This window comes from Geotrypetes seraphini, chromosome 6, assembly GCF_902459505.1.
Source record: "Geotrypetes seraphini chromosome 6, aGeoSer1.1, whole genome shotgun sequence".
NCBI classification, from domain to species: domain Eukaryota; kingdom Metazoa; phylum Chordata; class Amphibia; order Gymnophiona; family Dermophiidae; genus Geotrypetes; species Geotrypetes seraphini.
Window position 1 is genome coordinate 55,491,195 of NC_047089.1, and position 19,855 is coordinate 55,511,049.

The following is a 19,855-nucleotide window of genomic DNA, read 5'->3' on the forward strand; positions in this document are numbered from 1 at the left end:
AAAGTAATTTAACTGGCCAGAAACAGCTCCTAGCTGGTTAAATCACCTGTTCAGGGCTAACTGATAACTTTTTCAGCAGCAATTAACTGGTTAGTGCAACTGAAAATAACATTACCGGTTACCAATGAAAACTGGCTAATCGGGGGGGATGCGGGGGGGGGGGATGGAGCGGGTTCTGTAGGCAAGGTCTCCACTTGACCATTTAAGTGGCAATATTCAGCACTTAACCAGCCAGGTTAACTGCATAAGCAGGACTATATAAAAATCAGTTCTATCTTTATGCAGTAACACATGGCCAAGTAAATGCTGAATATCACACTTAACCAGTTATGGAAACTTGGAAATGCAGTGCCAGTGCCTGGCCATGGCCCAGTATTAAATGTCCGGGTTTAACCTTTTAGGAACTCAAAACTAAATGTGAAAAACGAATATGCCACACTAACATACGATCCACACAATGCAAATTAATAAAGATGTCTATCTACATGAAGGAATGTGACTCAGAACACCACTGAAGGGATCACATGAACTTTCACCCCAATTTTCAGTGGTAATGGTTGTCTTTCATTGACCAAAGCTTCATTTTACTATCTACTCTTACGTAATTAATTTGATAATTTAATCTCATTCTATCTTACTTTCTTTTTGAACTTTTCAAAATCAAACTAATTTATAATTTAATTTTTTAGTATTTTTTTTTTCTAAAGAGTTTTTCTTTTAAAATTTACAGTCTGTTTTACAATGCCACGCAGCAAAAGCCCCAAAGCCCTTTACATCTCTATGGGCTTCGGGGCCGTTACCGCGCAGCAGCCGCTAGCACAGCTTTGTAAAACAGGCCCTTAATACCAACATCAATTTTCTGCTGGGAGATCAACACCTATTTGGTGTGAGAAGGTGCCATAATCATGTTACTGAATTATGAGGCACAATGCTGTACTTTTAGGCCCATATTCTATAAATGGTGCCTTAAGTTAGGCTCCAGTAGGGGCCCTACTGCTACCTAACTTAAGTGACAAAGTCATTTAAAACCAATTTTAAAATAGTTTTTTTAAAAAAGTAGGTGCCTCTCTAGAGGTGCCAAAAAACCCCCACAAATAAACCACCCAGCACCTAGATCATGTTTAGAACACCTGAGGTCAAAGTAGATATGGCTAATATCAGAAACTACAACAAAACAAACAGTGGAGATGTCCAATAGCTCAATGACTCGACATGTACATGTTTCGGCCGCACTGGCCTGCATTAGGAGTCTATAGTTATGGACACACAACAATCATACATATAAATTAAAAGAAATAAAAAAAAAAGATTAAAATAATTAAAAACATAAAAACATTTTTTTTTAAATTAATAAACAAAGTATACGTGACATTTAAAACAACGCATGATATGGCACATGGAAAAAAAAACAATTAAATACAGCTAGCAGCAAAACTGATTGCAACTATCAAATGTAACAAGTACGTGAAACAATTAGTAATTGATGTGCATAAATAAGTTTCAAGTTTACTAAAAAAAATTTTAGACCGCTTATTCATATTTCTAAGCGGTTTACAATGTAAAATTACATAAAAACACATAAAAACAAGGGATATTAAATAACATCCAAACATAACAAAAGGTTTTTATGGAACGTACTGAACTACCTCAAACAATAGGGTAGTGGGGAAGAACTACAATTATTATAGGAAAGGAGTGACATAAACGGAAAAAAACAACAGGCAGAAGTAGAGATTGGAGGAGCAGGGAGAACCACGGCTGCTGGGGCCACCGAGGAGCTATCAAAATCATGGTGGCGCTACCGACTTGAGGTGGACGAGAGTTTTCAAAATCAGAGGAAAGGGAGGAAACGCATAGAGGAACCTGCCCGTCCAATTTAGAAGGAAAGCATCCGCCTCGAGACGATACGGGGAGTAAATCCTGGAGCAGAAGCGAGGCAACTTGTGATTGAGGGGCGAAGCAAACAGATCTATCTGCGGAGTCCCCCAGCGAGAAAACACCTGACACAGAATCGAAGAATGGAGCAACCATTCGTGTGGCTGAAGAAGGCGAATCAACCTGTCCGCCAGGCAATTCAGTTCGCCCTGGATGTAAACCGCCCGAAGGAAGACGTTGTGGCGTAACACCCACTCCCAAAACCGAAGAGCTTCCCTGCAGAGAGACAGGGAACCGTACCCCCTTGCTTGTTCACAAAATACATCGCCACCTGGTTGTCCGTGCGCACCAGTGTCCGCAGTGATCAGCGCCCAACGATGAGGGAAGGCGCAGAGACGGCCCCCGATAGGAAGAGGAGAAGGGCTGAGGGCGGAGGAGGCCAACCCCCTCCCGCCGGGACAGTCAAAAGGATAGCGCCGGCTTGGCCGCTGCAGGGGTCTGAGGCTTAGGAGGAGCCCTCTGTTGCTGCTGGCGCTGAGGAGGCCTAGAAAACGCCAGCATCGATTTCTGCGGGTAGCACCGGGGAGGCAACCTATAAGACTTGGGCAGAGCGGGCTTCACCTTGGCCCAGACCAAGGAGGCAAAGGAGCGCTCAAGTTCAGAGAGGCGTTTGGTGGCGACCTCGATGGAATCATCGAACAGCTCGTTACCCAAGCACGGAAGATTCGCCAACCGGTCCTGCAGGTTCGGGTCCATATCCACTATGCAGAGCCACGCCAGGCAACGCATGGCCACTGCAAAGGCAGAGACCCTGGAAGAAAGTTCAAAGGCATCATAAGAGGCCTGAAACATATAAAGCCGAATCTGTGAAAGAGTGTCCACAAGTCGGCGAAACTCGGCACGGTGATGGACCGGCAAATCATCCTGGAAGGACGGCAGAGACATAATGCACTGCTTCAGATAGGACGTGAAAGTAAAGTTGTAATTCAGGACCCTGTTACCCATCATGGAATTTTGGTACAGGCGTCTGCCAAACTTATCCATAGTCCGGCCTTCCCAGCCCGGCAGGACAGCCACATAGACCTTGGAAGGGTGAGACTTCTTGAGGGAAGACTCCATCACCAAAGACTGGTGGGAAAGCTGAGCCTTCTCAAACCCTTTACAGGGGACCGTCTGGTACTGAGACTCCATTTTAGATGGAATGGCCGGGATAGCATAAGGAGTCTCCAAGTTTCGGAAAAATGTCTGCTGCAACACCGGATTCAGGGGGAGCCGCAAGGACTCCTTAGGAGGATGGGGAAGTTCCATCTCCTCCAAATATTCCTTGGTATACCTGGAATCAGACTGGAGGTCCAAATGCAACACCTTCCCCATGTCCTGCACAAATCTGGTGAAGGAAGAAGGCCGGCTTTCAGAATGCCCCTCAAGGGGGGAGGCCGAGCGAGACTGCAAGGCAGCAAAAAAGGAGGGGGAAGCCTCCCTGGAGTACTGCGCCAGCACATCAGTGTCGACAAGCATGGACGTCGAGGACGTCCTGCTAAAAAAAACGGGGGGGGGGGGGGAGTCGAGGACCCAGGGGTCCGGGACGCCGAGGCCCGATGAAGTCACCCCGGAGAGCCCCGGGACGAAGACAAGCGTCAGGATAAAGAGGCAGAACCCCCGACACCGGGGCCTCACGGTGCGAAACCCGAGACTGTATGGGAGACCGCCGCAGACTCGAGTTGGACAAAGTCAGGTCTGAGGGCTTGAGGGACCCCGTAGTGCGAGGGCCCGGCAACCTACCCCGCCTCGGGGAAGAATCCCTGGGCTTCTTCGTAGGCCTCCGGGACGAGGGAGACAGACGCCTCGACCGGTGCCGCAGGTCGGGCAGCGGGAGAAGTATGCCTTGAAAGTAGAGGAGAGGAATCAGTCGAGGACATGCGCCGAGACCGACGCACCTTGCTTCGAGAAACCTCGGGGCGACGCTCAGGCTGGTCCGCAACGAGCGAGGTCGAGGTCGGGGCAAGCTAGGCCAAAGCTGAGGAGAGCTGCGAGGAGATGATCGCCTTCAGCATATCCTCAAACATGGGCACTGAGACCAAGTTGGAACCGACAAGTGCAGCAGTGCACTCCACCGAGGGCGACCTCGAGGAAGAGTATTCCCGTATGGTGGAGGCACGCTTAGAGGTCTTAGAAGGTGGTCTTGTCGAGGCCGGCGGGACTACACTCACCGCCTGGAGGGCCAGAGACTCCGAGGGTGGCTTCTTCTGCAACTGAACTGAACCTGAAGGAGGAAGAGGAGACTTGCCCGAAGCCGAGGTCTTCGAGGCCGGGGTCGCCGAGGCCTTTGAGGTCGAGTGAGACTTGCTGGGGGATCAAGGTCTTTGAGGCCGACGTCGAGACCGAGGCCAAGGCCGAGGTCGAGACTGGGGCCAAAGTGAGGTCAGTCTCCATGGCGAAGAGCTCCACAATCCTGGCCCGACGCTGCCAAAGAGCCCAAGGCTGAAGGGTAGCGCAACGAGGGCAAGAGTCCATAGGGTGGTCAGCACCCAAGAACAGCGGTGCGGGTCTGTGATGGAAATTACCCGCGTGCACTTCTTAAACCCGGTAAGAGGCCGGGACATAAGGTAAAAGAAAAGCCGCAGCCACGCGAGGCCAGGAGGCCAAGGCAAACCGGGATCCCCCGGTCACCAAAGTCGAAAAAGAAAAAAGTGGAGTGGAGAAAAAAAAGTACAAAACACTGCCCAGCGACTCCCAAAGTGAAAATAAAGAAGCCGCGGTGCAAGAAAGGCACTTAGAACACAGAGAAGAGAGACAGGGATTTCTGGCTCCGCAGAAAACTAAGAACTGAAGACCACAAGGAGACGCACCCTCTAGTGGAGTGGGAAGGCACACGCATGCCTTGATCTTCAATCAAGTTTGCTTGAAAAGCTGTCCGCGATGGGGCTCCGTGGATGACGTCACCCATATGTAGAGAATATGCTGCCTGCTTGTCCTGGGATAAAAAAGATTTCAGTGCAGACAGAGCTCTGTTACTGGTCCACATATCTTTATAATAACAGGCTCACACTAATCATAGATCAGAAAATAAAATTCACTTTTGCCAAACACTAGTGAACTGGTTTTTCCTCAACCACAGAAAGCATTTAGCAATTTGAAAAAACTCCAGAACATAGCAAACATCCCATCAGCTTATTCAAAAAAGTATCAATATCTGGGAAGAAGTCCATCCAAAGATAATATTCTGAGAGTTTCTTGCTCAAATCTCCCGACAGGATAATCTCGTTTCGTTGTGCTGGTTCTTGCTCACCAACAGAACGGGGATTCATTATTTTTATTGGAATCAGGGTTTTAAATTCCCTTTGCTAAACGATGGTAATAGTAATGGTACTTATTCTACCAGCTCCCTGAAACAGGTTCAAGGTGGATAATATAAAAAAAGCAAACAAATAAGGTTTTCAACTGTTTTCAAAATAATAAATAAGAGGAAATTGTCCTCAATACAACAGGTAAAGAACACCAAGTAGAAATATTTTTTTTAAATATATTTAACCTTAACAAAAGATGGAAAGTAAATCGAACAAGAATCTTTATCACATGAAGACAAAAGAAATAAGGGAAATTAGAAGAATGAAAATAAATATTCTGGACAAGTGCCTGTAAACATCTTATGAACCCAAAGACCATTTGAAAATAATACGAGCCCTAAGAGGTTGCAAATGGCGTCTTAACCCCATGTTGCTCCTTGTGACCCTGGGCAAGTCACTTAATCCTCCACTGCCCCAGATACGTTAGATTGTGAGCCCACCGGGACAGATAGGGCAAATGTTTGAAGTACCTGTATGTAAACTGCTTTGTGTGTGGTTGTAAAACTACAAAAAGGCCGTATACAAGTCCCAATCCCTTATTAAACTAAGGCCCTCTTTTACAAAGGTGTGCTAAATCAATGCATGCGCTAACTGCTAACGTGTCCATAGGATAACATGCACGTGTTAGCGTTTAGCGCATTCTAATATTTACCGCCCGCTAAAAAGCATAGCGCACCTTAGTGAAAGAGGGGGATAGTATAGCTCCTGATCTGATTTCTAACGCCCAGCCAGCATCCACTGAACAACTCAGAACTAGCGCTGAGGTCAATTACTTTCGATTAAGAATTGGAAACTGACAATGCAAAAATCTACAATTTGTAGAAGAGGGAGGCAGAATGTAATTCCTGGCAAGTTTCTTGCAATTTACTGGATTCTTACGCTGTCCTATTTATACCAGTTCTTTGGGTATGCATACATTTGGCTCAGATTACATCCCAAAGACCAACCAGTGCGATGGTTTACTTGGTGTGCAAATCAGGATTTCTTGGTTTAATGGTGGGGGGAGGGGAGTGAGGGCGGCTGCTGCTCACTCAGCATTAAGCATTTCGTTTCAGGAGCTCCACTATGCAATCCCCTCAGGATAATCAAGTTCATTGCCAAATTACTCTTCTACACCATCATGTGTCCTACCTTTTTTCAACTGCTTTTTTTTTTCCTTTCAAGGTCAAATCAAATTATCAGTCTTGTTGCAGCGCTTTTAAAAAATCTGAGCATATGCTATTGAACGCACACACTCTATTAGAATTCAAAGAAAAAAAAATGGAAATATGCTTACAGTCGGAATTAAAATGTACACGAGAAATAAAAAGACACAAAGAGCTTGCAAGTCTTTTGGATGGCACAGTTTTGAAACATGCAAAATCATTCATTAAACAGATCCAAAGCATAATATAGTCAACATCTCTATATAGTGTGAAAGTAATATAAATTAAAAAGTGCTAATGAAAAAAAAGCGCATCTTTTGCAAACTGAATTAATTTCCTGCAGTTTCTGCAAAAACACAAAACACCCTGGCACAATTAGCAGCACCCAAAGGGCAAAATGAAAGGAAAAGGTCAAAATGAAAGAACTGTGACGAGTTCAAGGAAACTGAAGGCTTTTTATACTTTAACTCAACTTTTGCCTGAGACTTAAACCTGATCATACAACTTTTAGCCCTCCCCCCCCCCAGCTAGCTTTCATTTGCCTCTACCACTTTGGCCCTTATTTAATATGGGGCTCATTTAAAAAAAATAAAATAAATAAATCCTACAAACATTCAGGACCATTTACTAAGATGTGGTAGCCGATTTACCACACGCTAAATGCTAACGTGTCCATAGGATTATAATGGACGCGTTAGCATTTAGCGTGCGCTGAATAAGCTACCGCACCTTAGTAAAAGGACCCCATTGTAAAGATGTCATAAAGTGGCACTTGGAAAGAGACTTTGGATTGCCAAAACCTACTTTCTAGACAGTTTTCTTTGCTATTTCTCAGCAGTACACTTCCCCCTCCCCATTTGCGGTTTCGGCAATCGCAATTTCACATATTTGTGATTTTTGGGGGAGGGGGAAAAAAAGAAAAAAAAAACATAGTTTAGCCTTCCCCCCCAGAGTTCCGGCCTTACCTGGTGGTCTAGCGGGCTTTCGGGGCAGGAGCGATCTTCCTACACTCCTGCCCCGTGTAGATCGCCAATAGGAAATGGCTGTGGGGAGTTCCCGTCGTAGTCTCGAGAGACTACGGGAACTACGGCAGTTATTTCCTATTGGCGATCTGCACGGGGCAGGAGCGTAGGAAGATCGCTCCTGCCCCCGAAAGCCCGCTAGACCACCAGGCAAGGCCGGGATGCCAGGGGGAAGGCAGGAGGGAGGCGGGGGTGGGTCAGAGCTGGACCAGAAGATATTCGCGGTATTTCACCATTCGCGGTCCAGCTCTGCCCCTATCCCCCGCGAATCCGGAGGGAGAAGTGTACGTCTAAATTTCATAGAGGCATGTTGAAGACATGTTTGGGGCAGGATTAGGGTGGGCTTGGACATTTTGCAGCAATAATCAAACATTTTACAAAATATCCAGGGCCCCGTTTCGATGTTTGAGGCAGGACCTGTTTTAAAAATGAATAACTGACAAAAAGATGCCCAAACTGACCAGGTGGTCCCTCCGCTTTCCCCCAGTGGTCATTTACCCCCCTCCCGCCTCCCAAAGGTGTGAAAGAAACACTACATACCTCTCTCTATGACAGTGACAGTGATATTATGGCCAGTCCTAATAGAGCAACAAACAGTTTACAATTTTATTTATTTGATATACTGCAAAATGTTAACACAAAAGGTTAAATCAAAGCAGTTTACAATATTAAAAGCAAAGGGGGTATTTCTATAAACTAAACAAAGTAAATTAAAAACAAACACACATAAGGAAAAGGGAAAAGGAAAAAAATTTACAACTGTTTATAGGTAAAAAAAGAAAAGAGAACAATAAAAGGTAAGAGAAAAAAAGTAAAAGCCTTATCTAAACCAAAATAAAATAGAATTTCAAAGAGGTCATTTCAAACGCCATTGAAAAACTTTGAACAACTTTTTGTTTATTTTCACACGCACATCCAGGGAAGGGGGAAAGGGTGGATGGGATTGCATTATTATTTTACAGAAAGGTTACTGAATAAATATATATGTATTCGTGCTTTTATTGATCAATCAACGGGTGGGTTAAAATTATTGCTTAGATATGTTTGTAAGACAAAAGTTCTTATCTTGTTTTGCCACATGTCCACATACTTGTTTATTGCACTGTTAATATTTTAAAATCAATAAAGTTTCATTAAAAAAAAAGAAAGAAAAATAATAATAAGACTTTAATTTTGACTTAAAATTTTTAAATGATTTTTCAGACCTTAAATATAATGGAAGAGAGTTCCACAAAATATAAGGTATTACTGAAAAGCAAGAATCCCTGTCTGGAGTAACATAGAACATAGAAACATAGAAAGATGACGGCAGAAAAGGGCTACAGCCCACCAAGTCTGCCCACTCTACTGACCCACCCCCTTACTAGGCCTCTGTAGGGATCCCACGTAGATGTCCCATTTATTCTTAAAGTCAAGCACGCTAGTGGCCTTGGTCACCTGCTCCGGAAGCTTGTTCCAGCGACCTACCACTCTTTCCGTGAAGAAGTACTTCATGGCATCACCCTTAAATTTCCCTCCTCTGAGTTTGAGCGGATGCCCTCTAGTGGCCGAGGGTCCCCTGAGTAGGAAGATGTCATCTTCCACCTCGACACGACCTGTGATGTACTTAAACGTCTCTATCATGTGCCCTCTCTCCCTGCGTTCCTCCAGAGTGTAGAGCTGCAATTTGTTCAGTCTCTCTTCGTACGAGAGACCCTTGAGCCCCGAGATATTTCTAGTGGCCATCCGCTGAACCGACTCGACTCTAAGCACATCTTTGCGGTAATGTGGCCTCCAGAACTGCCCACAGTACTCCAGATGAGGTCTCACCATGGGTCTGTACAGTGGCATTATGACCTCAGGTTTCCTGCTGACGAAGCTTCTATTGATACATCCTATCATTTGTCTTGCCTTGGATGATGCTCTTTCTACCTGATTTGCAGCCTTCATGTCTGCACTGATGATCACTCCCAAGTCTCGTTCTATTGTCGTCCTAGCTAATGTTTCTCCATTTAAGGTGTAAGTTTTGCACGGATTCCTGCTACCGAGGTGCATGACCTTACATTTCTTAGCGTTGAAGCCCAACTGCCATGTCGAGGATCAGCTCTCCAACGCAAGTAGGTCCTGCGTCATATAATCCTGCACATTACTTTCCCTGGTAGTCAGAGCAGTGGACCCCAGAGTAGGGGACCCAGGCCCATATCCCACACTAACTAGTACACGTGTGATTGAAAGGCATAAGGGATATTGGGGTGTTAGACAGGTGAGTCCAGTAGGTTTTAGAGAGCTTCCCATACAATGTAAGGGGGTTATGGTGAGATGTGCACTTGGGACCTTTTATGTGAAGTTAACAGCAGTGTCCCACTGCTCTGCTGGAATGTTTGTGACCAGTCCACTAAAAATGCTGTCCCCCCTCCTATATCCCAGTGGTTTGTTTTGTGCCTTATGCATTTGGATGTTTTGTTTTTTGAAAACGGTCAAAAAAGATAGACCATATAGAAATGGTCATTTTAGAAAAAACAAGATGGATGTTTTGCGGTTTCAAAAATGGCCCTTTTCTCTTCCCGATTTTTGGATGTACTTCTCAAAACATCCAAACTCAGACTTAGACATCATATTGAAAATACCCTTCTCCATTGAGAATATTGACCATTGAAAACTACTCTGTTTTCTGTCTTTCAACCAGTACTTAATCCATAATAGGACATTGCCACCTATCCTATGACTCTCTAATTTCCTCAGAAGTCTTTCATGAGGTATTTGTCAAATGCCTTTTGAAAAGTCAAATATATGATATCAACTGGCTCACCTTTGAGGAGGAGAGTGTGGCCTAGTGGTTAGAGTTACAGCCTCAGTACCACGAGGTTGTGGATTCAAACCCCACATTGCTCCCTGTGACCCTGGGCAAGTCACTTAATCCTCCACTGTACCAGCTACATTAGATATATTGTGAGCCCACCAGGACAGATAGGGAAAATGCTTGAAGTATCTGTATGTAAACTACTTTGAATGTTTATGTTTATTAAAAACTTTATATAGCGTGTAATAGCCAAAAAGGATCTAAGTTGTTGACAAATTTTGAAAATAACTCCATTCAAAAATAGAAAAGAAGAGAAAGTGTTTTTTTTAATACATAAAAATTCTGTAATAATCAAATTATCAATAATAAAAATTAACTAATTAATACAAACTGAAAATTTTATTAAATAAATAGCTGCATAAATACAGATTGCAGTCCCAAACTCGTTTCTTCAATTTAAAAAAAAGCCAATTGAAAAAAATGTGCTTTTAGATGTCTTTTAAAATTTATATACGATTCTTCTTTTCTCAGTTCTATAGGCAAATTGTTCCATAACCATGGAACGAAATAAAATAATGCACAATCTCTAGTTGAGGCAAGGTAGGCCTTTGAGATTTCATTCAAAGATCGTAATAAATGCCTCGGTGCATCAGATAATACCAAGTTAGAAAGATATAATGGTTGTACTTGAAATAATGCTTTATGTCCCAACATCAAGATCTTAAATTTGATCCTAAATTCCGTTGGCAACCAATGGAATTTCAAATATAGAGGTTTCACTTGATCACGAATGTACGCATGGCCTAACAGTCGAATCACAGCATTCAGTGCTGTTTGTAAGCACTTCAGTTGTCCTGTTCCTAAACCTGCATATACTAAGGGCTCCTTTTATCAAGCCGCGCTAGCGTTTTAACACGCGTAATAGTGCACGCTAAACCGCCGACCCTGCTAGCTGCTACCGCCTCCTCTTGAGCAGCGCAGGGGTTAACGCGTGATGAAAAGTCACTGCTAGCACGGCTTGATAAAAGGAGTCCTACATTCCTATAATCTAATTTAGATAATACAACAGCATGAATTAGCGTATGTAATGATTTCTCATCCAGAAAATCTCAAACGGCTCTAAGCTGTCTTAATGCCCCAAAATCTTTGGCAACCACAGATGAGAGATAATAATCCCCAGATACTTGAAACTATTTACAACTGTGGTTGTATAACTACAAAAAAAGGCAATATACAAGTCCCTTTCCCTTTATCTGCATGTTAAAGGATAGAAACTACTATTTTTAAGAGACTATGCATGTCCACCTTATATTTAGCAGAAATAAAACACCAGGTGATGAGGAGGCAAAGTCCTGCCTGCACTCAGGATTCCCCCTTTTTTTATTCCTAGTCATTCTCTTAATGCATTTGAGTTCTACCCATTATCGATCAGAACGACAGTAACAAAACAACAAAAAAAATAAATAAAGTACATAGCTTTTTAAAGGGTAGGGAACCTTTGTTCTCCTGAATTCTGCAAAATCTTGACATTTGGTGCTAAAATAAAAGATAAACGGTAAAAGGGTTTGTGTATCGGGAAAAGAAAGCCACAGCAGCTCTAGCCACCACCCCAAATTGGGAGTAGCCTGGACGGACAGACTGGTTAGGATGGAAGGTTCCCAGCTTGCAAAATCATATATACGACTAAGTTCATTTCCTTGATCAGATGGCTTATTTTCATTCTTTCCTTAATCCAAATTTATTTTCCCTATTGTTGTTTTTTTTTAATGAATATATACATTGTCTAAAGAAGCATTTTACCTTTCTCTTCTGCACAGTGCTCGATTTGAACAATCCCAAAGGGCATTTTAAATTTTTATCTATACTTCCCCTATATAAATCCCATACGCAATATTGATTAATAACATTAGCTGTTCCTCTTGCAGGTGCAACGCCACATGGCTTGCCTTGAGAAAACCTTCTCCTTTCAGGCAGCTAAAATGAAAACATGGCTGGGAAAAATGATGTTAGAAGCTTCTTCTTCGTTAGATTTTAGGAAATTACTAAAGACTCAATTATTTAACAGGCTGACATCGTAATGGCTTTATTTTATTCTTTTTGCTTCTTACTTCCATGGTTTTGACAATTTTATCTTGATTAATTTTATTGAAATGTTTGCACTTTTTATTCTGATCAATTTTACTGAAAGGTATGCACTGCCTTTTATTGAGATTTTTTATTGAAAATGCATGTATGTACTGTTTTTCTCATGCTGTGAGCCGCTTAGAACCTCCCCGGCATGGCGGCATAGAAATAAATAATACTAATACTAAAGGCACAAGTTGTGCGGCTGAAGATCAGAAAAGCTAGCCTCCCCGTCCTCTGTCTACAACGAGCGGTGAGTCCAGCCATCCAGAGAAATAGTTTCCCAGCGCCCCTCCTCCTCCTCCTTTCCGATCACAATACTGGCGTCAGTTTGTCTCCTGTATCTGTCCCCTCCCTCCTCCCCCTGCAAATATCTTTTTAGGCACACGCTGTAATATGAACGCCAAAAAGGAAAGGCGCAGAGACCTCCCGAAACAGGACGAATCAGCCCCGCTCACAGGGACTCGCCAGCGCTTTGCAGCTTTTCTCGACACCTTTTTTCTCTTTTTCAGTAGCTGCTGCTAGACATTTCGGAGCAAAATGAATCAATAGCGCCTCCACTTCGGCAGATTTCTCGAGCCGGCGCCCGTTCGGACCAGGGATGAAGTCCGTTCGGGATGCTTCAGAACCCTGCGATTTCTCTGAAAATTAGCCGCTCCGACGTGTACGTGCCAACGCGGGAGCGCGCGAACGGACACAAAAAAAAAAACAACGGATCAGTCAGCGCGCGAGTGTCCTGAAACGGCGCCGAACTCTCCCTCTGCCTCCCCAGCCCCCTCCTCCTCCTCCTCATACCGTCGTGGGCACGTCGCGTCCTTCCGCCACAGGCCCCCCCCTTACCTCGTCGAGGCGGGAAAGAGTCCCTCGTCTTGCGCGCCCGCTGCGGGGAGTGAGGATGAGCACAGCCGCCGCTGCTGCAGAAGGAGTAGTGGCCCCCGGCGGCGTCAGTCAGGCTGGAGCCGCCCAGCAGCCTTCTGGCTGTATTAGTGCGCCGGGCTGGAAGCGGCCCAGGACCTGTCTTTACACACCCCCACACGCTGCGCGCAGGGATAGATCGGCAGATAGAGCACGCACGATATTGCAACAGGTGGCACGGAAATAAAGGTTATCAACAATGTAAGGTGATAACTTGTTACTAGACTGCCTCAGTCTTGACTAGCTTTCAAGAGCTAGCAGCGCCTCTTTCCTGTGCTCGGAAAAGATGACGTTCCCCAAACCTGAATAAACTAAATATATTTAACCCAAGTGAGTAAGTGGTTCCCCAAACCTGCTCAGATTCTGTGCTGCTGTAGTAGTTCTATAACAGTGGTACTGTGAAGGGAAGAAAGCAAGTCATGGTTGCTACCAGGGTGGGTGGCTCGGGGATAAGTAAGTTGTGCACAGTGTTGTATTAGGGATGAGTCTCCAGCCAATTGTGCTGACTGTACCCACAGGCTGCATCTGAAACTTGGTACTGTATTGTTACCATCAGCACGAACTAAAGGCTAGATTCACTAAGCTTACCGATTGTGTACCGATCGGTATGCGACCCCGACCCGATTCATTAACCTCGTGGCCGATCCGCGCGTGCAAATGAGGGGAAACGGCATGCAAAGTAGGAAGGATGCAATTCACGAAACTTTTTCAGGAACATCGACTGGGCTGGCCGATCAAAAAAGAAGCGACTGGTGGGGACCAGTCGCTCACGACCTTTCCTGCGCTCTGCCCACTTCTCCTGCCTTGCTGCCCGGACTTCTGCCTTGCCGCCCCAACTCTCGCCGCCCTGCTCTCTGCCCTGACTCGCCGCCCTGTGCCCCGAATCTCGTTGTGCCGCCCCGACTCTCCCACCCTTCCCCCGCAGTGCGAACCTGTGGTTTTAACCCGCGGGTTAAAACCACAGGCTCACAAAGAAAAAGTAAAAAAAATAAAAAGCAGCTCACAGCTCTCTACAGACAAAGAAGATGGTCTGCGCATGCTTCAGGATCGCTCACTAGCGAACTGTGTGGTGGGTGGGGGGCGTTCCTCCAGGTGCCCCATTTGCATGCTGATCCTTTATGTATTCATCAGGCAGGTTAGTGAATCTTAGCCCTAAGGGTGTCTGGGATCCCGGACTATACTCCAAACACGTATCCACTATCTTAGTTTAACTTTTGATTCAGAATTAGTTATAGAAATGCTTCGATGTTTCCCTGTAGGATTAGAGCCCTTAATCTATCACTATCACTGCCTTTTCTAAATGAAATTACTTTAGTTCTAATTCCTAGACTTACAACTCCAGATATTTGAAAATCAGTTGACTAAAAAGTTATCAATGGCATCGCCTCTGATTGGCTATATAACATTTAATGTAAAAACTGCAGAATTATACATTCAGGGTTCAAAAGTTCAAGAAAGCGTACAAAGTAGAGAGTGATGTGGGGACAGAGATTCATCCCCGTCCCCTCACCGTCCCTGCAGTGAAGCGCATTTTTTATCTCTTCCCCTCCCCATCCCCAAAGCTTTCATCCCCATCCTCGCAGTCTTAATTTTCTTCCCCACGTCTCCCACTCAAAGCAGAAACATGATTTTATGCAATTTTATGAGCATAGGGCATTGCAAACAATTTTTTTTAGCACAGATAGATAGATATATAGGAAACTTAAATTGTAAGCCCTCCAGGATGATGAAGATACCTACTTACCTGAATGAAACTTGCCTTAAAGGTGTTATCTAAATCCAGTAACAAGCATACCATGAAGTAATACAGAACACTACAAATGTCACCCAGGACCTGAAGAGAAATTCTATCATACCATAATAGCAGTAACATCCATTAGTCACGCAACAAAGACCTACTTAGGAAAGTACAGCACCAAACACTACAATGCGTACTAGAACATCAGTAAACCTATTGGAAAACTAAAGAAGCCAGATTAATACAGATCCATCCTGCACAGTTAAATTACATGCTAACAGAAAACCATGTCTCTTTCATTTAAGCAGAACACAGACAGACCCTCACACAGTGCAGAATAACTAATCACAAATTTAAAATAGAAACTGCGAAAAATATTAAATTGAATTCCCAAGAAGCCACAGTGCAGCACCAGAGAAAGAAAAAAAAAATATCACCCTGTAATGTGCAAAATATAAAGATAGTAGATGTAAATTTCAAAAACTGATATATTACACAATCACTACATTAAAAGTTAACAAATATAAATAAAACAAAAAGTTGAAAATATGATGATGCTATTTCATTGGCCTAAATACATATTTCAATGAGCTTTCAAAGGGCAAAACCACCTTCCTCAGTATACTGCAGTTAGGGTATCTTGTTCTGATAGGAGGAAGGAAGATTTGCTCTCCAACATTTACAAGTCCAATAAAAAATATATCATCTTATTTCCATTTACTGTATTTATAAATGTTAAATAACACAGCTACCACACTACACTAGATGGGCAGTGTTGGAGGCGGAGGATTGCGTTTGATACGACAACGGCACCAACATTGAATTTATACTGTGCAGAAGAAAGGCCCGGCAATCTACTGTACTCTGCCACAAAAACTTGTTGATGTTCATCAAGTCACTAGGACTCGAACATGAGTTGATACCACCTAACAAACCACACTATCCCATAGTAAAAATAAAATCCATTGTTTTTATCTTAGTTTTATGGCCATTTACTTTTTCTAATTGTGTTGGTCCCAGCCTCTGGTTTCCCTCCTCCTCCCCTCCCCCCTCACCTCCCGGCTTGGCTTGCATGCATGCATGAAAGCAATGGCAATTAGCTGCAAAACTTGGAGATTTCTGGTTGCTGGACAGGAGGAAGAGGTCTTCAGTTGGCAGGACTTGGGGATCCTCATCAGCTCAAGTATTCATATTTTGCATTCAGGCGGGGAGAAAATTTGGTGCCCATCCATCCATTTTGGGCTCCTGCTCCTCCCCCAAATCAGCTGAATGGCAATGCCACTAAGGGCTCCTTTTACAAAGCTGCGATAGCGGTTTTGGCACGCACTTAGCACACGCTGAATTGTCCCGTGCGCTAGACGCTAACGCCAGCATTGAGCTGGCGTTAGTTCTAGCCGCGTAATGTGGGTTTAGCGCGCGCTAAAATGCGTGCGCTAAAGACGCTATCGCAGCTTAGTAAAAGGAGCCCTAAATGCAATAGAAAAATATTTGTGATGCACATATCTCAAAGCTAACATATTCCAGTTAATAAATTCAAAATAAAATACTTTTTTCTACCTTGTCTGGACATTTTGTTTTTCCATCATCTTGGTTCCAGTTTCTCTTTCTGATTTTTGTCTATCTTCTACTAATTCTCTTTCCAGTGTCTGCTATTCATTTTCCCCTCTTCTCTCTTGTTCCATTCCCTCACTATGCCTGTCTCCAACATAATGATTTTTCCCTTTCAGCATTCCTCCCTTTTTTTCTTTTCTGCCTTTATCCACTCAAATTTCACCTTTTTTCTCACCCTTCTCTTTTTTAAATTTTCATCTACCCATCAATTTTCTATCTCCTCTGAGTCTCTAGGTCTACCATTTCCTTCTATCCCCCATTTCTACCACTGTACTCACTGTTCTCTCCCTCATCTTGGCATCTCCCTTTTGACCCCTTCCCTTTCTCCACTCAGGCTATATCTCCCTGTCCCTTTCTCTCCATCCCCTAGCATTTTCTTATTCCACCTCTCTTCCTTCTGCATTCCCATGGGTTCATATTTCCTCTCCACATGGTCCAATATTTTGCTTCCTCTCTTTTCTATTGTTCTTTTTTCTCCCATTGATGCTGAACAATGGAATGGAGGGAAAAAGAAATACTGTATCTCTCTCCCACCCTCCGACTTAACATGTCTCCCTCCCTCTTTTCCTTTCATCTCCAAGTCTACCATTCCTCCCTTTCTCTTCCAACTACCCTACCCTCCCATATCTCTCATTTCTGCACCACCCGGTCCATAATTTTTCCCTTTCATTTCTCAACAGTTCTCCCTTCAAGTATCTCACCCTTCCTCCACACCAAGTCCAACTTCTCTCCCTTTCTCTTCTTTCTTCAGAGAATTGCCCACCATCTATCTCTCTCTCTCTCCTCTGTTTCTGGTCCCATAAGTTTTTCCCTTTCACCTCCCCCCATGCCCATTCTGGCACTTCTTTTAACTTCTTCCCTTTTTCTACTTAATAAAAAAATAACAGCTGACCCAGGGGGCTTCCTTGGCCCAGCATGTCCTCCCACTTCTATCTGTGCCAGTCCAACGTCGCCTGTACCTTTGGTCTGGTTGACAAATCCAATTTTGTTGCAGGTGACTGCAAACTGCAACAGTGATTCTGAAGCGCTGCCTGCCGCTTTCCTCCTTACTTTTCTTCTGCCGTGGTCTGTCCCCAATGACACAACTTCCGGTTTCCACCTGGGTGGCCCACAGCACAAGGAACACAGGGAGGTGAGTCACAAGCAGCACTTCAGATTTGATGTTGCAGCTAGTGGTCCCCTGCAACAAAAAATGGATTTGTAAGTGAGACAAGGTAAGGGCAACATCAGAAGGAGGAAGACATACTGGTCCACCAGAGTTTTGGGGTCCAGAACAGTTGCTTGTTTGCCCTCCCCCTAATGCCAGCCCGGGTGGTCACTTTTTATAATAATTAATTTAATATGGTAGTCTAAGTTTGCATTTGCTAATTTTGATTACTTATTTCACTTTCATATAGTACAAGATTATGCAGTGGCTAGCTTTATAGACAGATGGGATTGTTCAAGGATGGAAAGTTGGGGACTGGGAGAACAGTGCATTTTTTTACATAAGTAGTTGAGATGCAGTCAGGATTGGAGCTAAAAATCTTACTTTTACACTGATTCTGCCATGATTTTCATCCTCTTCCTATATGAATTGTAATGTCCTTTTAATTCTTTCATGGCTTTTAGATGGTCCAATTTTAATTAAAAGTATTCCTGGCAGGCTCACAGCAAAGCAAGTTCACGGGGTGTGACGGTATTAATCATCAAGACAGCTTTAACTGCAGTAGAAGACTTTCTCAAACAAAAAGATGACAAAAATGATGAAGTTACCACTCTAGAGCTTTATGCTAAATACATTTAAAATATATCTAGGCAGCCACCCTCCTGCCTCTTAGACAAGGGGCTCACGATTCTAAGGCAAAGTCCCACAGACCTTATCCAAACCCTGGTGTAGATTCTGTGATGGGGGAAGAGGGATTTTTCACTTCAAGACCTAATGTATTTGACTAAATAATACAAGGAGACGAGACACCATCCTCACACAGAGTTGTAGTGTTCCATAATAAAAGCCTTTACTGGAAAATATTTCTTCAAAGCAAAATGATGTACGTGGTAACACTGTAAATTGCAGATTCACAGAATTCAAGGAGGAGGGAGTTCCATTTTAAAAAATTTGCATTTAAAATTTACTTTTTTTTACATCAAGTACTTGAAAGAGTAATAAGGCTCAATCTAGAAAGAGAAGAAAAGAAAAGAAAAACAAAGCCTTACAACAGAATTAAAAATAATAGCAAAGCCTTATGCGCAGCTCATAAACATTGGGGCAGAATTAAAAAAGAAAAAAAAAAGGCAAAATCAAATTTGTACTAGTAACAGCTGAAACTAAATTGACTGACTGAATGAACAACCTGGGAAAGTTTAACTCAGAGAACCTGGCTGGCTCCGTCCTAAGAAATAGTTCATGTGGCTAAAGTTAAAATATAGATATTATTTCGTATTAGTAAAATTGATAGGCAGAAAATAACCCCCTCCTTTACAAAGCCGCGCTAGAGTTTTTAGCACTGGTCGCCGTGTTGTCGGGGGAGGGGGGCTCGTGGGCGGGGGGTTGGCGATGCCGGTTGTTGGGACTGGGGGCTCGCAAATCGAGTCAATGTTCGGTTTGTGAGGCACGATTTGCTCGAGTGTTTTGCTCATCTTGCAAAACACTCGCAAACTGCATTACTCGCAAACCAAGGTTTGACTAGAATGTTAGGAATTATCAGAAAAGGAATAAAAAACAAAGATGAAAATGTTATAATGTCCTTGTATCGCTCTATGGTACGGCCGCATCTCAAATACTGTGCAGTTCTGGTCACCGTATCTCAAAAAGGATGTAGTGGAATTAGAAAAAGTACAGAGAAGAGCGACAAAAATGATAAAAGGGATGGAATGACTTCCCTATGAGGAAAGGCTAAACTGGCTAGGGCTCTTCAGCTTGGAGAAGAGATGGCTCAGGGGTGATACGATAGAGGTCTATAAAATAATGAGTGGAGTGGAAAGAGTAGATGTGAATAGCTTGTTCACTCTTTCCAAAAATACTAGGACTAAGGGGGCATGCGATGAAGCTACTAAGTTTAATACAAACTAGAGAAAATATTTATTCACACAATGTGTAATTAAACACTGGAATTCATTGCCAGAGAATGTGGTGAATTCAGTTAGCTTAGCGGGGTTTAAAAAGGTTTGGATCATTTTCTAAAAGCGAAGTCCATAGGCCATTATTGAGATGACTTGGGGAAATCCACTACTTATTCCTAGGGTAAGCAGCATAAAATCTATTTTACTACTTGGGGTCTAGCTAGGTACTTGGATCTGAGTTGGCCACTGTTGGAAAC

At 43.5% G+C, this 19,855-nt stretch overlaps 1 protein-coding gene across 4 annotated transcripts in view; it reads right to left on the reverse strand.

Moving 5' to 3' along the window:
• The window catches only part of SMAD9 (SMAD family member 9), a 63,791-nt gene extending 50,429 nt beyond the window's left edge, over positions 1-13,362 (reverse strand). Inside the window, exon 1 of one of the 4 annotated variants that reach the window (XM_033949027.1) lies at positions 13,133-13,362. The gene's annotated coding sequence lies outside the window, so the exon portion shown is untranslated. Of the gene's footprint in view, positions 1-12,718; positions 13,023-13,087; positions 13,108-13,132 lie in introns of those variants that run through there. The other 3 variants (XM_033949031.1, XM_033949029.1, XM_033949028.1) reach the window with 3 other exon arrangements.
• Positions 13,363-19,855: the final 6,493 nt, after the last annotated feature.